Genomic DNA, 26,241 nt, shown 5'->3' on the forward strand with positions numbered 1-26,241 from the left:
CATCTCCACGATCTGCGTGGGGCCCTTCTGCTTTTTACTGCTCACCGCGTTGTTTGGCTACTAGCCCGCTGGCTTGTGGCCTTCCTGACGACGCCCGACGACATTTCTGCTGCTAGTCTGGTTGCTCCAGACTGGCCCTTGCTTCCCTCCATCGGAGAAGTACCCTGGACCCTCCTGGTCCACTCAAGACGCCATTTTAGGTCCACCGCGTGGGCCTTGCATTTGCCAAGACTTGTTGCCCAATCCTGGGTCCAGCGACGTCGACAGCAAGAACCTTCGTGGGACAGCTCGCACCTCCATCCTGGTCGCCGACAACGCCTCCTGGTCCGAGAGACTGCAGAGCCCAGCAGCGCCCACTCACCTGACTGCGGTGACTTCGCCCGGTGCCATCCTGGTGCCCACTTAATCACTGGCTAGTGATTCAAGAACTTGGTCCCCTCTGCTTTCAGGTTTTCTTCTTCCTTGATCCAGGCTTGGATCCATCGAACTTTTCTTCACTGGTCGCCTGCCAGCAACTTCTTCCTTCCAGGCTCCTGGTCCGGCAACGAGATCCCCGACGTCTTTTCAGACCTATGCAGCTGCAGCCCCTGGGCTAGGTAACTTCGGCACTTCGGTGTCCCAGCATAGCCTCACTATCCTAGGGTCAGGATCCACTGTCGTTTTCTTCCTACCAGGTCGGGTTCGCCCGTGAACACTAACTTTGCATTTACTAGCCTCCATAGACTTTGTCCCGCATCCCGCGTGAGAGTGCACACTCTGCACCCGAGTCCCCTGGGTCTCCTAGTAGTAATCTAACGATTCCCTAGTCCAGTCCTAGCGATTCCAAAGCCTATTAGAACTGTTACTTACCTGCTAGTAATTCGCATTCCACTTTTAAAGTATATGGTTTTTCGTGCCCCTCGGGCATTTGTGTATAACGTGCTAACTTAAGTATTTTCGTAAGAGTTTTGTTGTGTGCCTAGCACCCTGTCCTCATAAAGAGTACAGGGTTGTTGTGATTCTAATAAATACACTGTTTATTTTCATAACACTTGTGTGGTGTCCTTTCACTGGGTGTTCAAGGGGTAATGTGATGGTAAAACAGCTGGCTTAACACGCCCTCTAGAGTCTTAGCCTTAGACTGCTCGTATCCATGCTACTAGGATAGCTGGTCTATAAGGTTGACTTACAACCAATCATCAATAAGGGTTGTTTGGACTGATATATAGTGATCACTAGAATAGTGAGCACTGCACATCAGGCCAACTTCTCACAGAGGGGTACAAGGCAAGATTGCCCTCTGTCTCCCTTATTGTTTGCTTTGGCATTGGAGCCACTGGCAAAATGGATTAGGAAGGACCCTATGATATGGGGCATTGAGGCACCGGGGGATGGGAAGACTGCATATCGCTGTATGCGGATGATATTTTGATGTTCCTCGTGAGGCCTTATTATTCTGTTGCCCTGGAAGCAGCACATTTACCATAATACAGCACATTTTCCTGGATTGCACAAGGGCACACCTTTTGAAAGGTGTGCCCAGCGCAATCCAGGAAAATGCGATGCATTCATAATATGGCCCCTGAAGTCCCATCTCATTCCCCATTGCAGAGTAGTAGCACATCAGAGTAGAGAGTTAAAGTAAAGGCACTGTTTGACTACTTTAATTTCACTGTGATCGGTGCTCAGGGAGCTCAGGGAGGGGGACACAGCTCAGGCCTCGAGTACCAGTCGAAAAGGGAGAGGAAACATTGGAAAGGCCTCAGTACAGGGCCACCAGAACTATGTGACAGGTGAGTACCAAATTATGTGCAGGGTTACCTAAATTATGCAGAAAGAAAGGGAAATTATGTGGCGTAATGCATCACTTTTTTATAAAAATTATTTTTATTAAACAAGCTCCTTAGACAATACAATAATCTTTACAAAAGCATGAACATTTGAATTATGATGACATTCACACATCGTAGTTTAGAAGAACAGTGGAACTGGTAGGGTGGAAGCAATGCAAAAAGTATTGGGATCCCCTCCACACAAACGGAGATAATGAAAATAAATGAATAATAATATAGTAAAAATAAAAAAAGTCAAAGTAAACATGTTGTGATAAGTTATTGAATTCTTGGTTGAATAGCCCATGCTTGAAATGTAGTCTGAAATTGTAAGTTATAACATATAGGTCGTGAAGGAGTATTTTTTGTACTGTTTACTGGTAGGGTAGAAAACATCATATACAAAGGGGTACCCAGTCCCATTTCCGTTAATGGCACGTACCTGGTGAGAAAATTACAATTAGGTGATCACTTCACTATGGTCAGCCCAAGCCCCTACAGCCTCTTCATGGCCCTCCAAGGTCCCCCTATAGGCACGGCGCCCACACCATCTCCCTTTTTTTGGCACACCCTCTTCTTTTATAGACCATTTCCTCCGCCCTCTGACACTAATCCAAGTCCTTCTACCACTCCGTGACCGAAGGGGGGAGTGGCACCCCCCATCTCTTGGCAATGTTATGCTTTGCGATCCCCGCTACCAGCGTAAGCCAGATTTTGGCGTATCTAGGCCAATCTACCTCACCCTTTATTATAAGCAGGAGCCATTTTGCGTCTTGTGGAACGTCAGTTCCCACTACTCTGGCCATTATTGCCGTATCCTTGTGCCAAAACTGTGCAATCCTAGGGCATTCCCACAGAATGTGAAGGAAGGGGCCCTCTCTCTGGCAACCTCTAATGCACTGCGGTGATGGTGCCCTTCCAATCTTATGTAAAAGCGTCAAAGGATAATAGGAGCGATGAAATATCCTGAGCTGGACCAGTCGGAACCGTACCGGTATCACTATCTCCCATGGGTCCTGGAGTGCCTCTAGCCACTCCTCATCGTCTATGTTTCCCAGGTCGTCGGTCCAAGCGGCCCTCAGAGTTGTCAACGGATCCGGCAGGTTATTCATAAGCTTCCGGTATATTGTTGAGGTTGCTCTTTCAGGGATGGGATCAATTAGTAATATGTCCTCTGGGGGGAATAGTCCGGAAGGGATGTGCTGCAATGCAAATGTGTCAGTTGTGCATGCGTGAGCCTCAAGTAGTGGAACCTCTGGGTCTCAGCCAGGTCAAACTCCTGTTGTACATCCTCAAACGGGAACGAGAGCCCCTCCCCTCCACATATCTCCCAGCCATTCTATTCCTATATTCTTCCAGCCTGTACAACCTTGTAGTGAGACCACCTATTTTAACCCATTGCCTGACCAAAGCAGGGTTCTGCTGGTCAGTTTGTTAAGCCATCCCAGTGCCTGATTTGCCTCCCTCCAGCATGACACCACCACTGCTGTGTGTGGAGGCCATTTAGGGTCCTGCTTTTGCACGTACAGCAGCGACTCACAGTTACCTGCTGGTATGGCATCCCAATCTAACCAGTATGCTGGCTCGTCTCTATCCGTGTAGACCCTGTTTCTCCTCCCATACCGGCGACGCTTGGCCGCCATCTTGGGGGTGCTGGCTCTCAGCGCGCCACTTCAAGCAGCGCTCTAGTCTCCGGTTGGAGAACAGGTGAGGCTGTATTTAGGGCGAGCCTCTAGTGCAGCTCGACCTTTGGATAGACAACTACATATTTTAACGCGCTCCCTGACTCCAGCACTACATGCGTGCAGCGCTATTCGTGATTTTAAAACTTAAGTCGCATTCGCGCTTCTGTGGCATTTAATATTCTTTGCTGTATTTTTACCTGTGTTTTCACTGTCCGCAGACTTGCATCTTAAATTGGGCCCCTCACCGCTTGTAGAGCGGAGTCCTTTCGTGTTTCTCCTCCCATACCGGCGACGCTTGGCCGCCATCTTGGGGGTGCTGGCTCTCAGCGCGCCACTTCAAGCAGCGCTCTAGTCTCCGGTTGGAGAACAGGTGAGGCTGTATTTAAAGCTCACCTTAGTCGCGCAGCGGTGACGCGCAGCGGGAGCGCCTGACTCGCGCCTGAGTCGAGCCAGAGTCTGCCCGTCTGCGCCCGTCAGCGCTAAGGAAGCGCGGCGCGCGGCGGTATACTTTCTTCGTCGTGATGCCCTCTCCTACCATCAGATATGCTAGCGCAGATCTACTGGCCATACGGGATAAGGTCTCCATATGTTCTCTTCCGCTTATTGCGCCGTTAAGAGGTCCGTATCGGTGCACTCACTGTTGCTGGTGCTTGCCCTCTCCTTCCCGAATCTGTTCTATAGAGTCTTCAGGCCACAGGTCTAATGTGCCTGGGGCGAAGACTGTCAGTCTATTCAGCCTTAACGTCCGATCTCTGGTCAAACATCAGGCGGAGATCCTTGATATTGTGACTAATGACTCCCCAGATGTGTTTTTTATCACCGAGACCTGGCTTCAGGACGTGGATACTGCCATTTTAAACCTTGCTTTCCCGCCTGACTATACCGTGTTTACTCTCAACCGCGGTTCGAGAGGGGGTGGCATTGCGATGGCAGTAAAACGTCGTTTTCCCTGTGAATGGAAGGAACTAAAACTCCCGGACTGCGAATGTGCCCGTTTTAGAATATCTTTTTCTCACTGTTTTAGCCTTTCAGGTTTCCTCATATATCGGCCTCCGGGCTGCGACGCCGCCTTTAGGGCCGCTCTCCCGGATGCCATAAGCATAGAAGCCATGGGCTGTGCGAATTTTAATGTGATAGGCGATCTCAATTTACATTTTGATCGCATATCCCTGCCTGCCATTAAGAGCTGCCTTGCTGACCTGGAAGCTTTGCAGCTCTCACAAAGAGTTACGACCCCCACTCATTCAGGCGGGCACATATTGGATCCGTTCTTTACCACCTTGGAGGACATAACTATATGCCCACCGGCACCGCTGTTATGGACGGACCACATGTTGGTGAAAGCATCGATTGTGGTGACAGACCCTATTTTTGTGGCACAGAACAAATCCTCTATCTCTCGCCAGTGGAATAAACTGAAACTGGAGGACTTTTACTCCCTATTAGAAAAAACACCCTTACCTACTTTTTTGGATGTCGACTGTGGGTATAACTCATTTTGTGACTGGATCGGAACGGCCTTGGATTATTTCATACCCCTGGCTCGCTCCAAGGGTCGTACCAAGACCCATAGCCCTTGGTATGATGAGACCTTGGTGTCTCTTAAAAGAGAGTGTAGGCAAGCAGAAAGGCAATGGAGGAAAGCCTATGACCCTGCACGGAAAACTTACTACCACACCCTATCTAAGGCCTATCATAGAGTGGTCTGTCGGACGCGTGCCGCTTATTATGCGCAGGAGTTTCAGAATAGTTCTAACCCCTCTAAATTAATCTTTAAAGTCCTAAAAGACCTGACGACTAAGAGGGCTCCTGCTGCAGAAATTTGCACGGACCAGCATTGTGAGAGCCTGGCTTCCTTTTTTGTTCACAAGGTCCAAGCAATTTATCGTACCTTCCCTACCACCACGCACCACTTGGACTCTGATGGTTCACCAAGGGGAACTGATACGACCCTGGATAATCTGGGCTCCCTTTCTGAGGAGGACTTTGATCTTTTGAGTCAAAAAATTAAATCAGGATCCCCTGCAGACCCTCTGTTGCCGACTCAGTTTAAAAATATGCAGGCCATCTGTCGTTCATCCTTGCTGGCCCTGATAAACAAGTCGTTGTCCTCTGGAATGGTGCCCACTAAGTGGAAGCAAGCGGTTGTTACACCAATCCTAAAAAAGCCTACCCTAGACCCTAAGAAACCCGAAAATTACCGCCCCATCTCACTGCTGCCGTGGCCTGCTAAAGTTACCGAAGCCCATGTGAATAGGATCCTGGCCGACCATCTTGCCAAAGCTAACATCTTGGATCCCACGCAAAACGGATTTCGCTCAGGCCACAGTACAGAGACCGCCTTGCTTTATATGGTAGAACATCTGCGCTCTGTACTGGACACCGGACGAACAGCGGCACTCCTGTTGCTCGATCTGAGTGCCGCCTTCGATACGGTGTCCCATGAGATTTTGTTGCGGCGGTTAGAGGATGCTGGGATCGGGGGTATGGCTTTAGGGTGGTTCCGCTCCTTCCTTTCAAACAGATCTTTCCAGGTCGCGATTCCACCTGGTAAATCCACCTCGCACCCGCTCACTACGGGTGTTCCACAGGGATCATCACTGAGCCCCACTCTTTTTAATTTATATGTGAGTCCGCTGGCTGTGGTAGTCAAACGCTGGGGCCTGTCAATGGTGTCCTATGCGGACGACACGCAGCTGGCGGTCACACTAACTGAGGACTCACCTGTGGACGCCTTGAATTTCCGAGAGGGGTTGCGCGCGGTGTCCAATTGGATGAACCAAAATTGCCTCCAATTGAATACAAAGAAAACCGAGGTGATGGTGGTTGGGAAGCAACCTGGACGGTGGAGTGACAACTGGTGGCCCCCCGAACTAGGAATGATTCCGGCGCCCGTTATGGAGATAAAAAATCTCGGGGTATGGCTGGATACCACACTGAGTTTTACTTGCCAAACTAAGAGGGTAGCTGCCTCTTGTTTTGGTATACTCAGGGGCATCAGGCCAGTGCTTAAGTTTTTCGATGCCCCTACTAGACAGCTCGTGGTTCAGGCCTCTGTGCTGTCTAGGATAGATTATGCCAGCGCCCTCTTGGCAGGTACGAACAAGGCAGAACTCACACGGCTGCAGCGAGTTCAGAACTCCGCCGCAAGAGCGGTATTAGGATTGCCTAAACGCTGTTCAGCATCTAGAGCATTGCAATCACTCCATTGGTTGCCTGTGGCTCGCCGGATCGAGTTCAAGGTGCTCTGCCTAGCTTTTAAAATTCTGAAAGGTACGGCACCACCTATCTTGATGAACTTATTGACCCCTTATGTACCCTCTCGTCCCTTGAGGTCGATGGGGCAGAATTTGTCTGTTGTTCCCCGCTTTCTGCTAAGCAGGATGGGCGGCCGCTCATTCCGAGTAGTGGCGGCGAAACTGTGGAACTCACTTCCCAGTGAAATTCGAGCTATGGAGGACTTACTCCTTTTTAGACGTGCTATTAAAACTGTCCTTTTTAACTAATTCCTCTGGATTCAGGTGCGCTTAGTGATGTTGTGTTGACCTTTCTTTGGCGCCAGGACGCCCCTTTGCTGGGGTAGCTGTGCGCGGTACAAAAACCTATAACATAACATAACATAACATAGACCCAATCGTTTACCACTAATAATTGTGATGCCCAGCCAGGCCACCCTCATATACCCCTCTTTGCAACTTATGGAGTCTATTCTCGGTGTACCTGCCTGCCATAGTAATTTCCGGGTGTCTTGGGCAATCTTTTTAAAAACAGTCGGTGAGACTGGACAGGGAGTGTTTTGCAGAATGTATAACAGGTGCGGTACGGCCATCATCTTGAAAAGAGCCGTCTGCTCACAAGGGACAACGGCAGGGCACGCCAGTGTTATGTTGTGCTTTCACTTAGTTCATATGTATTGCTTTAAGGCTCGTGTTAGAGCGAGCCACTTTGTAGAATGTATTGCTCCTGTAGGTTCGTGTTCTATGTTGGAGCAGTTGAAGCCTTCCTGAGCTACTGTGCAGCTGTGCTTCCTGACTCCACCTGTTTCATCCTTTATCTTAAATAAACCCTTAAGAAAGGAAACCTGCCTCTACTACTACATTACAATTGGCGACGATCGGGATCGACATCCTACAACCTACAACTTCGTGAGGAAAAAAAAATTTTCTCTCTCATTTTGTTTTTTTTTCACTACCATACATCAAGAAGAAAAGAGAAGCGTTTAAAAGAGAATCTAATCGGTTCTATTATCCTCCGAGCCATCTACATTTTAACAACTTCCAAAGAATTCCGGGTTCGTATCTTGTTTATTATTGAGAAGACTTACTGACTTTGAGGCTTCGGTTGGTCGCGCTTACCAGCATCTTTCAATCGTGAGCTGGATTCTAAGCACGATCTCCCGACGCGCGACCACAGAATGCCATACGTAAGTCACGCATTCCTTATTGATCGCGCGATGACACAATTGCGCTAGGTCACGTTGCGTGACCCTGCGTGGCGGCCATTTTGAGTTGGTCGTGAAGTTTTCGACGGTTCCTCAAGCACCGAGGCAGGAAAAAAAAAAAGAGAGAAACGAACATTAACGAAGCGACGCTCACCCGGCCTTTGCCATATACTATTGGGTGACAATTGACAATTGCTTCAATCAAAGAGGGTGAGGATAAACAGGTGAGACTGTCGGGGCACTTAAATTTTTATTACAAATTGTATGGTTTTGAAAATAAGGTGCTGTTGAATAAGCCCATTTACATATTCTATACGTACTATATATATGGATTCTGGGGATCAATCCCAAAGTGAGAGCGTTTCTGAAGGTGTAATGGCTCAACAAAGTTTTGTTATTAGTCCCCCACAACCTTTCTGGGCTACTGGTTCACAACCAGACATGAAGTGGGTGGAATGGAAAGAATATTTTAATAATTACATTTGTGCAATTGATGAGAATACTAAAATGAAACCGGAGCAAAAGAAAAGAATACTTTTACATTCTCTTGGTCCTAAAGGATTAAAAACATATTCACGTATGCAGAAGTTAGCTAATGCTGATTCAAGTGAATTTGACAATGCCATTGCGGATATGGACAGATATTTCGCGCCTAAAGTGTGCATAGGTGTAGTGAGACACAAGTTCTTCCAAAGGAAACAAAAAAAGGATGAATTGGTTGATGAATGGGTTGATGACCTTAAAAAACTTGCTATTGACTGTAAGTTCAGAGACTTACATGATGAACTTATTCGAGATCAGCTGGTTATGCACAACGACAATTCTCCGATTCAAGACCGCCTTTGGGTAAATGGCGATGCACCTCTTGACGATGTACTAGCGATAATGAGGAAATCAGAAATGTTGGGGAGATGTGCCACAGTAGTTAAAGATACCGTTAAAGATTCGGACAAGGCGTCATCTGCTGTCTTCAAAATCCAAGGGACACCAAAATATCAGAATAAGCAAGTTCAGAACAAAAACTTTGGTCAACCTTTCAAAAATCAAGGAATGGATAACAAGATGGAAGATAAAAGGTGTTACCGTTGTGGCAGCAAAGAACATATGGCTTACTACAAGTCATGCCCTGCCCTACGGAAAAAGTGTAGTATTTGTGGTCTTATAGGCCATTTTAGCAAAATGTGCCGTAGGCGCACTAATGTCAAATGCATTTGGAATGAAGATGTGTGTGTTAATGAAAGTAGTGAAGATGAGGATAATTGTGTAAAGAATGTGAGAGGAAATTACATGTTAAACATTACTGAGGAAGGCAATTACATGTTGAACATTACTGATGAAGCTATGGAGGGCAAACCTATCTGTGAAGTTTCTTTAGGTGGTGTTATAGTTAAGGTATATGCAGATTCGGGATCTCCATATACGATTATCAACGAAGAGATATGGAAAAAAAAATTCACACAGAAAATAGGTGATAAGTTAAATGCCTCAGATGTTAGTCCGGTGAGTTATACAGGTGGAAGAATTGACCTTTTGGGTTTCAGATGGCTCACCTTCATTTTCAAAGGTAGGGTGACAAGGGGCAAGTTATACATAGCCAAGAAAGGACCTTCTGTTCTGGGGTGGTATGACCAGAAGAATCTTCATATCATTTTAGACCCTAATAGCAAGGAGAAGGTACTAGTGGTAGATGAGTGTAGCAAATTGGAAGATATATTGAAGAGTAAATTCGCCAGTGTGGTAAGTGGACAGTTAGGCAAGCTTAAGGGTTTTGAGCATAGAATCATGCTCAAAGGAAATGCACAACCCAAAGTGCATAAGGTTAGGCCTATTCCCTTGTTGATAAGAGACGAAGTCAAAAAAGAAATTCAGGGCCTATTAAATAAAGGTGTTATCAAAGAAGTAGACTCATCGGAGTGGATTAGTCCAATAGTCGTAGCGAGGAAAACCAACGGTAAAATCCGTTTGTGTATTGATTTACGCCATCTTAATCAAAATATTGTGATTGAACGTTTTCCCTTGCCAAAAATTAACGAGATGGTTTCCTCCTTGAGGGGAGCGACTTGGTTTTCCACAGTAGACCTTTCCGCTGCCTACCACCAGGTAGTCTTAGAACCTGAGTCTAGGCATCTAACAGCCTTCATCACACCGTTTGGCTGTTTTCAATTTATAAGGATGCCATTCGGCCTTGCATCTGCCGCTGCAGTGTTTCAACGTTTAATGCACAAATTATTTGGCGATATGGATGGCTTTTGTTTTTTTCAGGATGATGTTCTAATTGCTGGCACTGACAAAGAAGATCATGACACGAAGCTGTGGAAAGTTTTTAACACACTTAGTTCTGCTGGTTTGACTGTTGAATTGTCTAAATGCAAATTTGGCGAAAGAAGTGTTTCATATCTTGGCCATATAATTAGTGAGGAGGGTGTCAGACCAAAAGCTTCACTAATAGAGAGTATTGTTAACTCGCCTGCACCTGATTCTAAGGAAGGAATCAAATCCTTTTTGGGAATGGCTGAGTATTGTGCCAAATTCATCAAGGACTTTGCTTCAAAGGTATATAACATCAGGTCCTTATTGAAGAAAAATGTGAAATTTGAATGGTCTAAAGAATGTGAGAAAGAGTTTTCTAAAATCAAATGGGAGTTGCAGAAAGTGAGTGCTTTGTCTAGTTTCGACCCTAATTTGGATTGTTTTCTGACAACTGATGCAAGCGACAAAGGTTTGGGCGCAGTATTGTCACAAGCGGATGAAAAGGGTAAAGACAGAATCATCTTATTTGCATCCAGAGCTTTGTCACCAGCTGAAAGCAGATACCCTATTATAGAAAGGGAAGCTTTGGCTTGCGCTTGGGCTTTAGAACACTTTCATGCATTTGTTTGGGGGAAAATGGTTCACATCAGGACAGATCACAAACCGTTGGTCCATATTTTATCCACTGATGGCACTGCTACTGCTTCTGCTAGGTTAGCAAGGATCTCTATGCGCATGAAAGAATATATTTACAATATTACATATGTACCGGGAAAAGACAATGTTGTTGCTGATTGTCTGTCAAAACTTCCTTCCCCCCTGGAAAAATGTGTTGATGATCCTTGGGGAAACATTAGTGTGGCGTTTATACACGATTCTGGGTTTCCGGCCATTAGCAAGGAGGATTGGTTAAGAGAACATAATGCAGATAAAGAATTAGTGGAAGTCTCTAAATTCATTGTCACGGTTGGCCAAAGGAAAAATTGTTATCTGGCACTGTAAAGCTGTTGTGGGAGATACGATCTGAATTATCATTTGAGAAGGAGGTTTTATTGAGAGGGGACAGAATTGTTCCACCTTCTGGTTTGAGAAGAAAAATCCTACAATTATGTCATGAGGGGCATTTTGGTATAGTAAGGACTAAGTTATCTGTTAAAAGTTTGTTTTGGTGGCCAAAAGTTGACAGTGAGGTAGAAACTTTTGTCAGAGGGTGTCCTGTTTGCAGTTCCGCAGACAAATCCTTGAGGACTTTGAGACCAGCTATGAGTGATGGACTCATTCCTAACATGCCTTGGGAAACTATCGCTGTGGACATATTTGGTCCTGTAGGGGACCCGAAAGAATATGGTTTGGTTGCTATTGATCTGTTTACCAAGTGGCCTGTAGTTAAATTTGTGGACAGAGTGGATACTCAGACAGTGTTGAAGTTTTTAGACAAGATTTTTATAGTTGAAGGTTTACCAGTTAATATCTTGACGGACAATGGTGTACAATTTATGTCCAAAGTTGCGAAAGATTATTTTGTGAAGTGTGGTATTACACACAAAACGACCTCGTTGTACAATCCTAGCGGGAATGGAACTGTTGAACGCTTCAACAGAGTGATTAAAGGTATTTTACAAGCTGCAAATTACAAGAGGTTGGATTGGAAAGTGGAAATACAAAAGGCTGTGTGGTCTTACAAAGTGACTTTGAATAATTGCACAGGAGTTTCCCCTTTTGTGATGATGAGAGGTAGACTACCCAGGTGTAAGGTTAATCCTAGCTAGTTATTCAAAGACAATGTCCAACAGTGGTCACCTGTTGAGGTCAAGAAAAATTTGGAATTGGTACATGACAGGAGTAAGGCTTATTATGATCAGCGCCATAGTGTGAAAGATGTCATTGTAAAAACTGGAGATTGGGTTAGGATTAAGAAACCATACAAGGTTTTAAAAGGTGAGAATAAATTTGATGCGCCTAAACAGATTATTGAAGTTCTTAGGAATTCAGTCAGGTTAAGTGATGGGAAGGTTTGGAACCTGAAAGATGTAGCTTTGGATATTGGTCAGAATCATGATGAGGGCAAACTCGTGAAGGGCAAACTTACCGATTTTGATTGGGTTGAAGATTACTTTCATGGCAGCGAGCTGCAGTCCCAACTTGCGCCTAGTGTTTCTTTTCCTCAATTAAGGAAGGGGGTGTGGTAACTGGTTCTCCTGTTTCTCCTGACTGTCAAATCAATGAATCCTTGCATAAACCTTGTAATACTGAACATGGACCCAGCTCTGTCGACACCAATCACATGTGTGGAAAAAGTGTTAATAGTGATACAGTTTTAACACCCACATTACCTGCTGTTAAAGTTTCCAATAGGACGCGTGTATTGCCTTATTGGTTAAAAAATTACGTTAAGTAGTTTATTAAGTTTCAAATTGTTTTCTCTTTCTTTTCTTATTTTCCTTTCAGTTCCAATTGGTTATTATTGTGAGGGGGGGGATGTGTTATGTTGTGCTTTCACTTAGTTCATATGTATTGCTTTAAGGCTCGTGTTAGAGCGAGCCACTTTGTAGAATGTATTGCTCCTGTAGGTTCGTGTTCTATGTTGGAGCAGTTGAAGCCTTCCTGAGCTACTGTGCAGCTGTGCTTCCTGACTCCACCTGTTTCATCCTTTATCTTAAATAAACCCTTAAGAAAGGAAACCTGCCTCTACTACTACATTACAGCCAGTTTTGCCCATCCAAATGAAGTCTCCAACTGAAGGGTGAGATTCCTTTCAAGAACCAACTGTTGGTTCCGAACAATCTGGAAACCCAAGTATTTAAAACCCTCCATGGCTATGGGAGCTGCACACTTCGCTGACAATCTCAGGGGTGGGGGGGGGGGACAGCAGTAACACCGTTGATGTTGCCCAATTTATAGTATACCCCGAATAACTTCCATATAGGTAAAAAAAAATATGGAGTACTCTGTGCAAATTTTTAACTCCATGTGAAAAAAAAATCTTTATGGACAAAAACCATTCCTCTACGCCCCTACAAATCTGGGGGTGGACCATTCTTCTTTCTGCCAATGCTGCAAAGGAATTACCGAATTGCCGAAAATACCTTGCTATATCGGCCCCATTGTTGCCTATTAGAACGGTTTGAGGCTAGGAAGCATACGAGGCGCCACGCGGCCTACAGGAGAAATCTGCTGAGTAGGCTGCACTGTGCGTTACACAGCTCTTCATGCGTGATAATGGCCAACGCTTCCTGTGAACGCACGCGCTCTCCTGTCACGCGAGCCCAGCCTTCCCAGCGAGAGTACGAAAAATAAAGCTGTTGCAAATAACGGGGAAACTTTCATATTTAAGTAAACAGAACACTTGTCCCTTGTCAGGCTGATTTCTTCCTTTGGGACCCGCGAGAGTTCGTCGTTTGACAGGAAAAGTGGACAGCTACTACTTTTTCTGCTGGAACAAAAGACTGCAATACAGCATCTGTTATCCAGTGTAACTTATTAACTAGGGTACGGTTTCCGTATCAGCCCGAGTGTGGTACCGGCTCTCATCATTATCCTGGTCTCAAGGTTCAGGCCGCACTAGTGCACAGTCGCCGGCAGGAGCCTGCACACAACTCTGGGAAAAAAGGCATTTAAGGTAAGCAGTAGAGAAATTATGTTTTCCTTTTGGATTTTTAACAAGGCATTAAATTAGTTAAATCTTTGGGCGTGTGGCAGAGTATACATTAATAAAAATGGCCCACTGCACTTTGATGGCAGACACTGTGTTGTTGAATAGTGATTTAGTAGTATACAACAGCAAAAGGAGGGACATTCATGGACTTAAATTAAATCTAACTGCACAAATATCTCTAAAGGCAAGTTAAAATTGGTTTGATGCGTGGAGACATCATGGCTTTGTTTCCAAGCACAAGAGGGCGATTACACACATGCTTGTTAAACAACCCTGTAGAAATAATTGTTTTGGATGTAAAACGTTTGTATTCTAAATAATGTTTATGTGCAACATCATTGCCTTTCAACACAGGGACCCATTCGCAAAGATAAATTCGGTCGTAAACTTAGGTTTACAACCAAGTTCAACTTTTACATGCTTGCCAGAAATTCACAAAGGGATTCCCAGCAGGCGTAACTCGACAGTAAAGGGATCTCTGCACTCTTAAATCCAGCTCATGGGGTGAGGCTCTGGGAAGTGGTATTCCAGGACACGGTATGCCTTGGCGTTTGGGAATATGCACAAACATTCATGTTTGTAGACATTCCCAAATCTCCAACTCTTCCCTTTCCCACCTTGGAAATGGTCAGAGGTTTACTATATAGTACAGGACTGCAGTAACTTCTTTTCAGGGTGGGATTCACCCCCCAAATTTGAGTGGGACTTTCTACATGATGAAAAATATTGTCCATGGAGAGAAAAGCAATGTGCATTTGCACAGGTTATCCTATTATCTCTGTGGAGAGTTCTGTTTTATGGTGAACTCAATACAGCCGGAAAAGGAGCCCTCTGGAAAAGTAATCTGCCCATCCCAGGAGTATTCCCGGATAGCTGCGCCTATTATAGCCTTATAGCCTACCGTAGCGTGCTATACTGGCCATTAAAGGCCCTCTGTAGCATGCGGCTCGGGCCTTTAACAAGGGAGCAAGCCTTTAATGGCCAGTATAGCCGAGCTACGGAGGGCTATTACACTATTAGAACATTCCCACACTAGAGGGGAGAATCTTCTAACATATAAAACAAAGGCTTCACTGAGGCCAAGGAGATTTAAATCCCTCAGGCTCCTTTATGCCTTTGTTCACAGCAACACCTGTGAACGACAAACATTGGAATGTTGGAGCTCCGGGCTCTTTCTCATCAACAAAAGAGAGCCTATTATTGTGAATATCTAAAGACGTTATGTCCAAGTGACGAAACACACAGTGAATTTGATTAATTAATTAATTAATTATAGTAGGTGGTCAAAAAACTAACAAAACTAAAAGGACTAAGAAACTATAGAGACAGGAGAAAAAATTATTTTCTAAAAGAACCCTCACTCACCCTAGTGGTGACATGCTTCATCATGGGGTTCGTCACAGGGGGGCCAGGCTATCCCCCCCTGTGTGCTTCAACGCCTGCGATTGCAGCGGAGCAGGTATGTCAGCAGTGAAATATGTGAACATCGTGAATGTGTGGTGACAATAAAAGATCCCAACTGATCCCCAACAACTTTATTTAAAGGAACAATTGTTCACGGTAAAATAGTGTGATCACTACAAGGTTGAAATTAAAACCTTGGTGACCTGGTGTAGGTGGTCAACATGTTTCTGCTGTATTGTGTGCTATCTCAGCTCAGCTTTCTTCAGGACCAAAATAAGAAAAATGCGCCCTCCGGGGGTCCACCCACGCTAAGGGGTGTCCACACCGTTAGGACGGTAGAGGAATCAGTCAAAAACTATTTAACTCTCCTCGTTTAACTCACGGTTTTACCCTTACTCGATAATCCTGCAATTTGCCTGGATACCATCTAAAACATAAAAAACAAACATTTCAATTGTATGTATGTTAATTAAATCATGTCTCTATATCAGGTTTTTTAATCTATTATCTCAAATAGTTATTGACCTGTTATCTCGAATAGTTTTCCAGTTACAGGTTCATGACTCATATTGGGTCGTTTTATTTATATATAAAACAATTTTTTTTTAAATTATTTACACGCTTAAAAGTACCGGGTGTTAAGCTCATTAAAATCCGGATCCCGACCGCCCCCTCTCGGGAGTTATCAGGGCCACAGATACAAAAAAGTAACAGAAGTTCGAACGGTCAAACTTAAAACACTCACTACATTAACCCCTCCTCCACACAGTGTGCCGCCTGAAATACTGGCTTTTGAACAGGCTGTGGTCAAAGAAATTGAATCCATCCAGACTCCCAGTCCTTACAAAAATCTGACATCTGGCGAATTTAAGGCAATACAGACACTACAAAGGAACTCTGATGTAGTAATAAAGAGTGGGGACAAAGGGGGTGGAGTAGTTATCCAGCATTAGAAAGCCTATGATCAGCAGTGCAGGCGATTGTTGAGTAATACAACCAACTATGTTCTGCTTAATGAGGATCCATCTGAGGATCTCAAATCAGAGATAATTGAACTTGTAGCATCAGCAGAGCAGGACGGATGGATTACTAAACATGAGGCTGACTATCTAACAACTTCAGAAGGTAAAATTCCTTATTTTTACACCCTCCCTAAAACACACAAAGGTATCTCACCACCACCAGGGAGACCGATAGTCTCAGGTCTAGGTTCCTTGCTTGAACCGTTGTCCAAATATTGTGACTTTTTCTTAAGACCTATAGTAGAGACTACTAGCACCTACATCAGAGATACAAAAAATTTGCTTGCTCTACTAGAGACAGTAACTTTATCGGAGGATCATTGTTTTCTGGCGACATTAGACATTGAGAGCCTCTATACTTGCATCCCACAAGATGCAACTATTGATGTAATAGCCGACACACTAGAGACCACTACGTGGAATTACAAAACATCAAAATCCTTTGTGACTAATTGTGCATCTTTAGCCCTCAAGAAAATCTTTTTTCAATATGAAGACCAGTTATACTTACAAGCTACTGGTACCTCGATGGGCAGCACATTTGCCCCCAGTGTGGCGGGGTTGTATGTTTTTAACTTTGAGAGACTACACATTCTACCTCCTGATAACCCCTTTTTTGACAACATCATTCTATGGCAAAGGTACATAGACGATGTGCTGTTAATATGGAAAGGGAGTGATGAGACACTAAAATCCTTTTTCAACTGGGTTAATGGTTGCGATCCTAATCTCAAGTTCACCTATGAATACAACGAATCCACTGTTGTATTTTTGGATGTGACCATTACACGAGTAGGGAATAAGTTAAAGACTAAAACCTACTATAAACCGACCAGCAAAAATAATCTTCTACATTATACCAGCTTTCACCCTCAACCATTGAGGGAAAATTTACCATTTGGACAGTACCTCCGTATTAGGAGGAACTGTAGTGATGTAGCGGACTATAAAGATCAATCGAGGGATTTGACTACCAAGATGCACAATCGGGGCTACCCACAACATCTATTAACGAGGAGCTATAAAAGAGCGAGAAATCAAAATAGAGACTCCTTGTTAGAAGAAAATCCACGCAATGAGGACAGTGAACCACCGTTGACATGCGTCACTACATATAACACAGCATCTAAGGTAGTGAGTCGCTGCATTAATAAACATTGGAAAATTTAACTTCCAATAATTGCAACTGGGAAAAAAACTCTCTTTTCATATAAAAAGGCTAAGAGTCTTAAAGATTCCCTAGTCCATACTCGACCTCGAAAGACACAGAAGTCTACCAGAAGTGTCTTGAATGCCTGGGGTTTACCGCCTGTAACAGGGCATTACCCCTGCGGAGGTTGTAGTGTGTGTCCATTCACCACTAGTTCAAAAACTTTAGCATTGGAACCCAACAAGATCTGGGAACAGAGAAGCCACACTAACTGTAACACTGCCAATGTTGTTTACTTAATTTCCTGCCCCTGCGGTTTGCGATACATAGGGATGACCAAAAGGATGGTCAAAATCCGCATTTGTGAACACAGGAGCAGTATAAGATGTGGTAAGAGTAACACGAAGATGACAACACATTTTTTAGATCAGAAACATTCCCCGGATGACATTCACTAGACAGTGATTGAACATCCTCAACATAGCAATGAACAAAGATTATTTGAATTGGAACAGAGGTGGGTTTACCGCCTATCTTCAAACCGAACGGGACTCAATGATGATATCCCTTGGGGTAATATACGAAGATAGAGCCCCTTCTGTGGAATTCAATATTTTTGTACATTCTTTTACTGAATTAGCGATCAAACAGTTCCCTGAAATGAAACAGGATGTCCAATATGCAATATGGATCCTAGGGTTCATAAGAAGTAAATAAATAAAAAATTCTTGTTGCTATGTACCATTTATTGCTTAGTATTTCCTACCCTGTTATCGCACATTAACAGTAATGGGTTAAAACTGACATCACACTCACCATACGATCGTGATCATTCCAATCACGAGGTTAGCGGTCTAGCAGTCTGGTGGACACTGCAGGAAGTGGTGAGTGAACTAAGAAGGACTGAGCACTACCGGGTGATGATTGTTTGTATTACGACTGCGTGGCAAATATCATGCGCCGAGCTGGTGGTCGGACGAATTTCATAAATTTATGAAATTGGAATACCTTAGTTCTATTATGCAATCGCGCATGCATGTCAAAATGGTAAAATCAATCCCTAAAGATAAAAAATATAAATCCCATTTCTGGTCATGTGACTGATGACGCATTAACACGCGAGCAAAGTGATTTAAACAACCGCAGCGCCACTGAAAGTAACATCCGGACGCCAGCGGGAAGAGAAAATAGGTTCCAGGCGGCGAGCCGTACCCGATTAAGTAAGTGGCTACCTTGCTGCATAATAGAGCTTTATGAGTCAGGATTTGATCGGGATAGCATTGGGTATTTGGATTACAATTTGCTCTGTGTTGGCTTGTTTGAATAGATAATTACGGGACGTGAAGAGAATGCCAGACTGAGCGTCCATTTGGCACGCCAACTCTTCAAACTGAGTGAGTGTTTTAAGTTTGACCGTTCGAACTTCTGTTACTTTTTTGTATCTGTGGCCCTGATAACTCCCGAGAGGGGGCGGTCGGGATCCGGATTTTAATGAGCTTAACACCCGGTACTTTTAAGCGTGTAAATAATTCAGTTTTTTTTGTTTTATATATAAATAAAACGACCAAATATGAGTCATGAACCTGTAACTGGAAAACTATTTGAGATAACAGGTCAATAACTATTTGAGATAATAGATTAAAAAACCTGATATAGAGACATGATTTAATTAACATACATACAATTGAAATGTTTGTTTTTTATGTTTTAGATGGTATCCAGGCAAATTGCAGGATTATCGAGTACGGGTAAAACCGTGAGTTAAACGAGGAGAGTTAAATAGTTTTTGACTGATTCCTCTACCGTCCTAACGGTGTGGACACCCCTTAGCGTGGGTGGACCCCCGGAGGGCGCATTTTTCTTATTTTGGTCCTGAAGAAAGCTGAGCTGAGATAGCACACAATACAGCAGAAACATGTTGACCACCTACACCAGGTCACCAAGGTATTAATTTCAACCTTGTAGTGATCACACTATTTTACCGTGAACAATTGGTCCTTTAAATAAAGTTGTTGGGGATCAGTTGGGATCTTTTATTGTCACCACACATTCACGATTTTCACATATTTCACTGCTGACATACCTGCTCCGCTGCAATCGCAGGCGTTGAAGCACACAGGGGGGGATAGCCTGGCCCCCCTGTGACGAACCCCATGATGAAGCATGTCACCACTAGGGTGAGTGAGGGTTCTTTTAGAAAATAATTTTTTCTCCTGTCTCTATAGTTTCTTAGTCCTTTTAGTTTTGTTAGTTTTTTGACCACCTACTATAATTAATTAATTAATCAAATTCACTGTGTGTTTCGTCACTTGGACATAACGTCTTTAGATATTCACAATAATAGGCTCTCTTTTGTTGATGAGAATTATGATTAAGGGGTAGGAGAGTAGCCCTTTGTACCCTCCCTCTCTGGTTGTATTTACAGCTCCGGGCTCTTGCCAGACATTAGAAACCCAGAGCACTCCATTGTCTTCAATGGAGCTCCTAACATTCCAATGTTCTAATACAGTCTTAGAGGACGACGTAGCAGGCTCTACCGGCCAATAAAGGCCAGCTCCAACGTTCGGTTCGGGCCTTGAACAAAGGAACATGCCTTTAATGGCCAGTAGAGCCCACTACGGAGGGCTCTAAGGCTATTAGAACATTCAGCCCCTAGAGAGCAGAATGTTTAAATTTGTAAAAAACAAAGGCCTCTCGGAGCCAGAGGGGCTTTAGATCCCCTCGGGCTCCGAGAGGCCTTTGTTCACAGCAACAGCTGTGAAACAAAAAATACACTGGAATATTGCTTTCCAGGCTTCTACCAGCCAGTAGAAGCCCGGAGCATTCCATTGTCCACAATGGAGTGCTCGACATTCCAATGTTCTTAGAGCCCACCATCGCAGGCTCTACCAGCCATAGAAGGACCACTCGAGCATTATAAGCCCAAGTCAAACGCGAGGGCCTTTATTAAGGGAGCAGGCTTTTAACGGCCAGTAGAGCCCACCACAGAGGGCTCTAAGGTTATTGGAACATGTCGCCCCTAGAGGGCAGAATGTTCTAATTTGTTAAACAAAGGCCTCAAAGACCCGAGGGGATTAAAATCCCCTTGGGCTCCGTGAGGCCTTTTGGTCACAGCAACAGCTGTGAGCAAACATTGGAATGTTGAAGCGCCAGCCATTAGAAGACTGGAGCACTCCACTGTTTTTAATGGAGCTCCCAACATTCCAATTTTCTAATAAGATTTAATCCTACATTGCCTGTTTAAGCATCATCTACAGCGGGCAACTGTTGTGGGAAGGGACATCCTTTCAACAGAACATGAAATAGACTCTGAGGAAAACTACAGTGGAAACAAGAGGCATGGAATGGGCAGACACCATGATTGTCTGCGTCCTTATCTGCCTCTAGGTATGTTTCTATGACCTCGGAAATGTATTCACTTTATGATGGCTTGATCCTGGCATCGTGCATCTAGATATATATGTTGTCATCTAGATCCAGGTTCCACTGGATTAGTGCTCTTAGGATGTAGGGCTGGGTGGTGGGTTAGCGTGCCTAGGATGTTACAGTCTCCCACTGCTGGAATGCATGAAAGGATTTACTGTGATTAGGATGCAGGTCATATGTCAGTAGGTTGTAGTTTTGCATGGAAAATATGTTTCATTAAGATGCTGTTGTGTGGTCTCTAGTCCCGCAAATGATTGAAGTGTAGTGTGGTAGTTTCTGTTTACAGTATCCTAGGCAATTTGGATTGTTAGCATCCCTTTGGTGTAATGGGCTGGTGCCCTTGGGATATAGAGCAGCGTTGAGTCTCTCCCTCTACATTTTCAGACCTATGACAAGATAGTTCAGTTCTATTTTAAACGTTTGTGGTACCTAATACTGAAAAAGCGAAATTTGCTCTATTCATTCACACTATTAAATACAAGTTGGATCTCAAAAGAATGAGCTTAACCTCAGGGCAACCTGAACTTTGCTGGCGTTCATCCCTTTAGCCTTTGACAGCCTGAGCTCTTCTACTCCTCTTTTGAAATGTATATGTGGGAAAGATGAGGAGTAGCTAGGGATGCACCACCTACTGAAATTGCACTGTTGAGCTACTTCTCAACCACAAAGACAAAGCAAGTGTGTTTTTCCTCAGTTTCTTTGCACACAACTGTTTTTCCACAAATGCACCATAAGCAAAATGGTAATTATTAGGTCTCCCCCATTCTTCATAGTCTTTTCACAAAACCTCCCAAAATGGCACATATATATCCGAAATAAGGTTGCAGCATTACTCATCAGTGTCGGGTACAGAAATCACAGCACTGTCATCTTTTCACCTGCAACACTACCTCAAGCAGCTGTCGGTATAAAAACCACAGTTGTAACCATAGCCATTTTAGCTCATACATAATCTTAAATCAATGCTGCATTCTACAGTCACCGCCCCTTTATCTATTCTCCCATTCCTAAACTTTTATGCGTGTGAATATTTTTCTAAATCCAAACATCTTGTCTTTAGAATTTCTTTTTTAGCAACCTTAGTATCGACCAAAATCGCTTGGTATTTAAAAAAGAGATCATAATGGAGTTTTTTGCTCTAGTTTTCCAAAATCAGCTTTCCCATCAGTATTTCAATGGCTTCTGGTGTATATGTTAACGTTAATGTTAACTGGCAGTTACATAGCGGTTGATATGGTGATGAGTGATGCACTGCGAAGTGTATACTGGTAGAAAGTAGACTTGACAGTTAGTGGGTGCGCCGGTGGGTAGTGTTTCCGTCAAAACACAAGATAGAATGAGACTCAGTCGTGTACGCATAGGTTATGCTGATACATCCCCACGTTTGGGCACTCCAAGTGAAACAAACAGTTTTCAAAAAGTTGTAAATCCAATGAGTTTATTCTGGATTCAATAAAGTTTGTAATTCAAATAAGGTGTGATATTCAATTCATATCAAAACAATCCTTAGGTTTTTGAATTTTTTACATGAGGAACGAGCGAGTTAAATACTCCAATGCATTTCGGGCATAGCCCTTTTTCGAGGAGTTCTGTAAAGAAGAAGAAATGAGGTGGATGTAAGATAATGAAACGAAAAAATGCAACGAAGAGATGCAAAAACGGGTGGTGATCGGTGGTTTACCGAGCCTAAAGGAGAGTGAACCGTAGCGTGTCCGTGGATGGCTAAAAATTCGAGTTAACATGTCGGTATCAGCGTGAACCAAAACGAGGTGTGGTGAGATTATAAATAGCTATATCGGTGCCTTCACCAAAACATGCGTAGAACTTAAAAAAGGCGCGAAGGAGCATGGGCTTAGCGCTTAAAGATAACTCAAATTCACAGAGTTAGTGTGAAAACTTACTTCAAAGTCCTCTGCAACGCGTCGCGTCACAGAACGAGTTCAATGGCATTCGGGAGAACGCTACAGAGAGAGTGTCGGCCATGGGGTCTGTTAAGGACGAGGTGGTAAACATTAAAGAAGGACTCGATAATGGTTAGAATGCTGCGCGGTGAGCGCCATGTTAGTGTGGTGTGTGTAACTGCTTATTTACTGGATGGAAACGCATATGAAGGTTGTGAGACAGGAAAAAGATAAATAGTGGAAACAGGTGACCCGGGAAGAATGTAAAGAATGGTGAATAGGAGGTGAAACGTAATAGGAACGGTATAAGACAAAAGTGATGAACAACACAACTAATAATGATAAATCCAGTGCGCAAGTACAAGAACAATGCAGCATGAAATACAGTAAAATTACAAATAACAGCTGTATTCAAAGCGGTCATTAAGGCCGAACGGTTTGTAGGTCTGCAGACGGTATATCCATTCCAATTCTCGTTTGAGGAGTTGTTTGTTGTTGTCAACTCCTTCTCTTTTGTTAACAGTCTCTAAGATGATGAACTGTAGCTGTGCGATGGAATGACGGGCTTCTGAAAAATGTTGTGCAATGTTAGACTTCACATTAATAAGACGAATGTTTGATTTGTGCTCATTAAGTCTAGTTTTCATTTTTCTTTCGGTTTTACCCACATATAATTTACCACATGGGCATTTAAGGGCATAGATGAGGTTGCTCGAGTCACAGGTGGCATTCACGTGAAGTTTGATGTTATGACCTTTCATTGGATGGCAGATGGATTTACCCTTAATGACGGAGTTACAATGGCTGCAATTGAAGCATGGTTGTGTTCCTTTATATCGCACGGTTGGACTACTTGAGCTAGACAAAATTTCCTTAATGTTTTTACATCTGGTGTGTGCGAACAAGGGTGGCGATTGGAACATGTTCTCAAAATCTGGTTCGATTTGGAGAATCGGCCAGTGTTTCATTATTATTTTCTGGTAAATCTGACTGGCTGTCGAATATTTGGAGACCAGGACTATCCGTTGTTGTTCCGTGTATGGTTTCTTCTTGAGTGAATCTTCTCTGGAGATAAGTGCCACACGTGTTTGTGCCTCAGTTAAAATGTTGGTGGGATACTTTCTGTCTGAGAATCGTTGTTTCATCTCATCCATGCGTTGATTCATGGTGATTTCATCTGAAACGATGCGTTTCACCCTTAGAAGTTGAGAAAAAGGCAGATGTTTCTTTAAGGATTCATGGTGATGACTGTAATAGTGTAGAGTGTTGTTACGATCTGTACTCTTTCTGTAGAGATCAGTCGTGAACCCGTTGGGTGTGATTTTGATCAGAACGTCCAGAAATGCGATTTCGGACTCGTTGATTTGCCATGTGAGCTGAATTCGATCATCCTTACAATTGAGCTGTTGAAGAAAAAATTCTAATGATTCTTTGGTGTCAGACCAGATGAAAAACAGGTCGTCAATATACCTGACGTACATTTTTATCTTGGTGAGTTGATTGGGATCACTGTATATGTGTCTTCTTTCAAAGTTCTCCATATATAGGTTAGCGTATGACGGGGCAGCGCAATTTCCCATCGCCATTCCTGAAAGCTGCAAAAACCACTCGTCGTTGACCTGGAAGTAACTGTGGTATAAGGTATACACCATTAGTTCTAGTAGGAAACTTTGCATGTTGGCATCAATGTCACTATTAAGTAAAGCGGCTTCAAAGGCTTCTATCCCGCCCTCATGGGGGATGGATGTATATAGAGAAGCGACGTCAGCAGTGCACAGAAGGTAAGGATGTTGATCCACTATTTGAATTGCAGCCAATTTGGTTAAGAATTCAGTGGTGTCCCTGATATAGCTGGGAGCTCTAGTGACGATAGGTTGCACGTATCGGTCAATGAGTTTGCCTGTTGATTCATGTATTGAGCCTTTCGTTGACACGATGGGCCGAAATGGTGGGTTATTGAGGTCTTTGTGTATCTTGGGACACATATGGATGCTGGGGCTCCTCGGATGTTGAGGTAACAGGTAGTTCTTGGTGCGTTCTTGGATCACACCGTCACGAAGTGCTCTCATGACGATGTCTTGAAGTGTGTTATGAAATTCCCTGGTGGGATTACCTTCCAATTGTAGGTACAAGCCAGTATCGCGTATGTGTTCCTCTAGCCGATTGGTGTACATGGTAGTGTCTAAGATAACGAGGGCTCCTCCCTTATCGGCTTTAATACACTTGATTGTATTGTTGTTTGCCAATGATTTCAAGACATCACGATCTTTGGTGGTGAGGTTTTGGCGTGGACTGTGTTTATGGAAATTGATCTTTTGTAGGTCCTTGCGAACCAATGTTTCAAACAAATCAATGGATTTGTGACTCACTGGAGCCAAGAAGGTGCTAGACGGTCTCAGGCCTTTGAGTTCATCTGGCTTGTTGATGTTGGTGAGGGGTGAAATTTTGTCGAAAAAATGGCGTAACCTCAACTTTCTAGTAAACTTGAAGGTGCTCACCTCGAGTTCTAATAGATTGGTGTGAGCCGTGGGTATGAACGATGTGCCCTTTTCTAATACTCTCATTTGTTGTGGAGTGATCGTTGTACTGGAAATGTTAATAACTAGATGTTCTTTTTTGGTTTGGGATCTTTGGTGATGGTTTTGCTCCTGGTTGTCGGAGCGGAAGATTCTTTTTCTTTTATGCTGGCTCCTCCTGAGTCTTCGGCGTTGTCGGTACCTTCCTCTAAAAAATGAACCGCAGAAGATGTAGATGTGCTTGCGGTATCATGGGTGGATTTTGAAGATACATTGGTGCGAGGTGGGCGAGTGGATGTATCACTACCAGAAGATGACGTGTCGGTTTGTGTGTTGGTTGGTCGGTTACGCCGACGCTGGGCATATATATCAGCCCAAGAATAAACCTCGTCTAGCTTGTAGTCAAGCGTATCCCTGCGGAATTTCCTGACTTTGCGTTCTGTGATTTCTTTCTGGTGTTTGTCTAAGGTGATTTTTAAGTCTTCCAATGTGGTGGTGAGTTCCTCGGGAGTGAGCATTTCTTTGAGATCTTTATCAATTTCTTTTATTTCTGATTCCAATTCTTTGAGTATGTCAGAAAGCTCTTCAACGATTAACAGGATAAGATCTAGGCTACATTTGTTCAGTATTCTTTCCCATTTTTCCTTAAAGGATTTAGAATTCTTGCATAGAGAGGGTTTTAGAGCGATACGCAAACCGTGAGGGATTCTGAGTGCCCTGTGATATTTCAGCAGAGTGCTCGCATGGAGCTTTTGGTTGATGTGTCGCTTGGAGAGATATAAAAGTTGTCGGATGCATTGTTCTCGGTTGCGGCTGGTGGAGGTAGGAGTGAGGTCTTCTTCAATTAAAGAATAGATGCGTTGACGTTCCTCTTCGTCATACGCTAAGGTTTGTGCTCGTGCTTCAGTACTTCTTGGCTCCAGTGAGTCACAAATCCATTGATTTGTTTGAAAAATTGGTTCGCAAGGACCTACAAAAGA

At 43.8% G+C, this 26,241-nt stretch overlaps 1 protein-coding gene across 2 annotated transcripts in view; it reads left to right on the plus strand.

Moving 5' to 3' along the window:
- GIMD1 (GIMAP family P-loop NTPase domain containing 1) overlaps window positions 1–26,241 on the plus strand; it is a 408,717-nt gene that overhangs the window by 242,167 nt on the left and 140,309 nt on the right. Inside the window, exon 1 of one of the 2 annotated variants that reach the window (XM_078676600.1) lies at window positions 13,460–13,806. The exons of the other annotated variant lie outside the window; for it this stretch is intronic. The gene's annotated coding sequence lies outside the window, so the exon portion shown is untranslated. Of the gene's footprint in view, window positions 1–13,459; window positions 13,807–26,241 lie in introns of those variants that run through there. 2 annotated transcript variants of the gene reach the window in all.

This window comes from Lissotriton helveticus, chromosome 2_1 (genome assembly GCF_964261635.1).
Source record: "Lissotriton helveticus chromosome 2_1, aLisHel1.1, whole genome shotgun sequence".
In the NCBI taxonomy this organism is placed as follows: domain Eukaryota; kingdom Metazoa; phylum Chordata; class Amphibia; order Caudata; family Salamandridae; genus Lissotriton; species Lissotriton helveticus.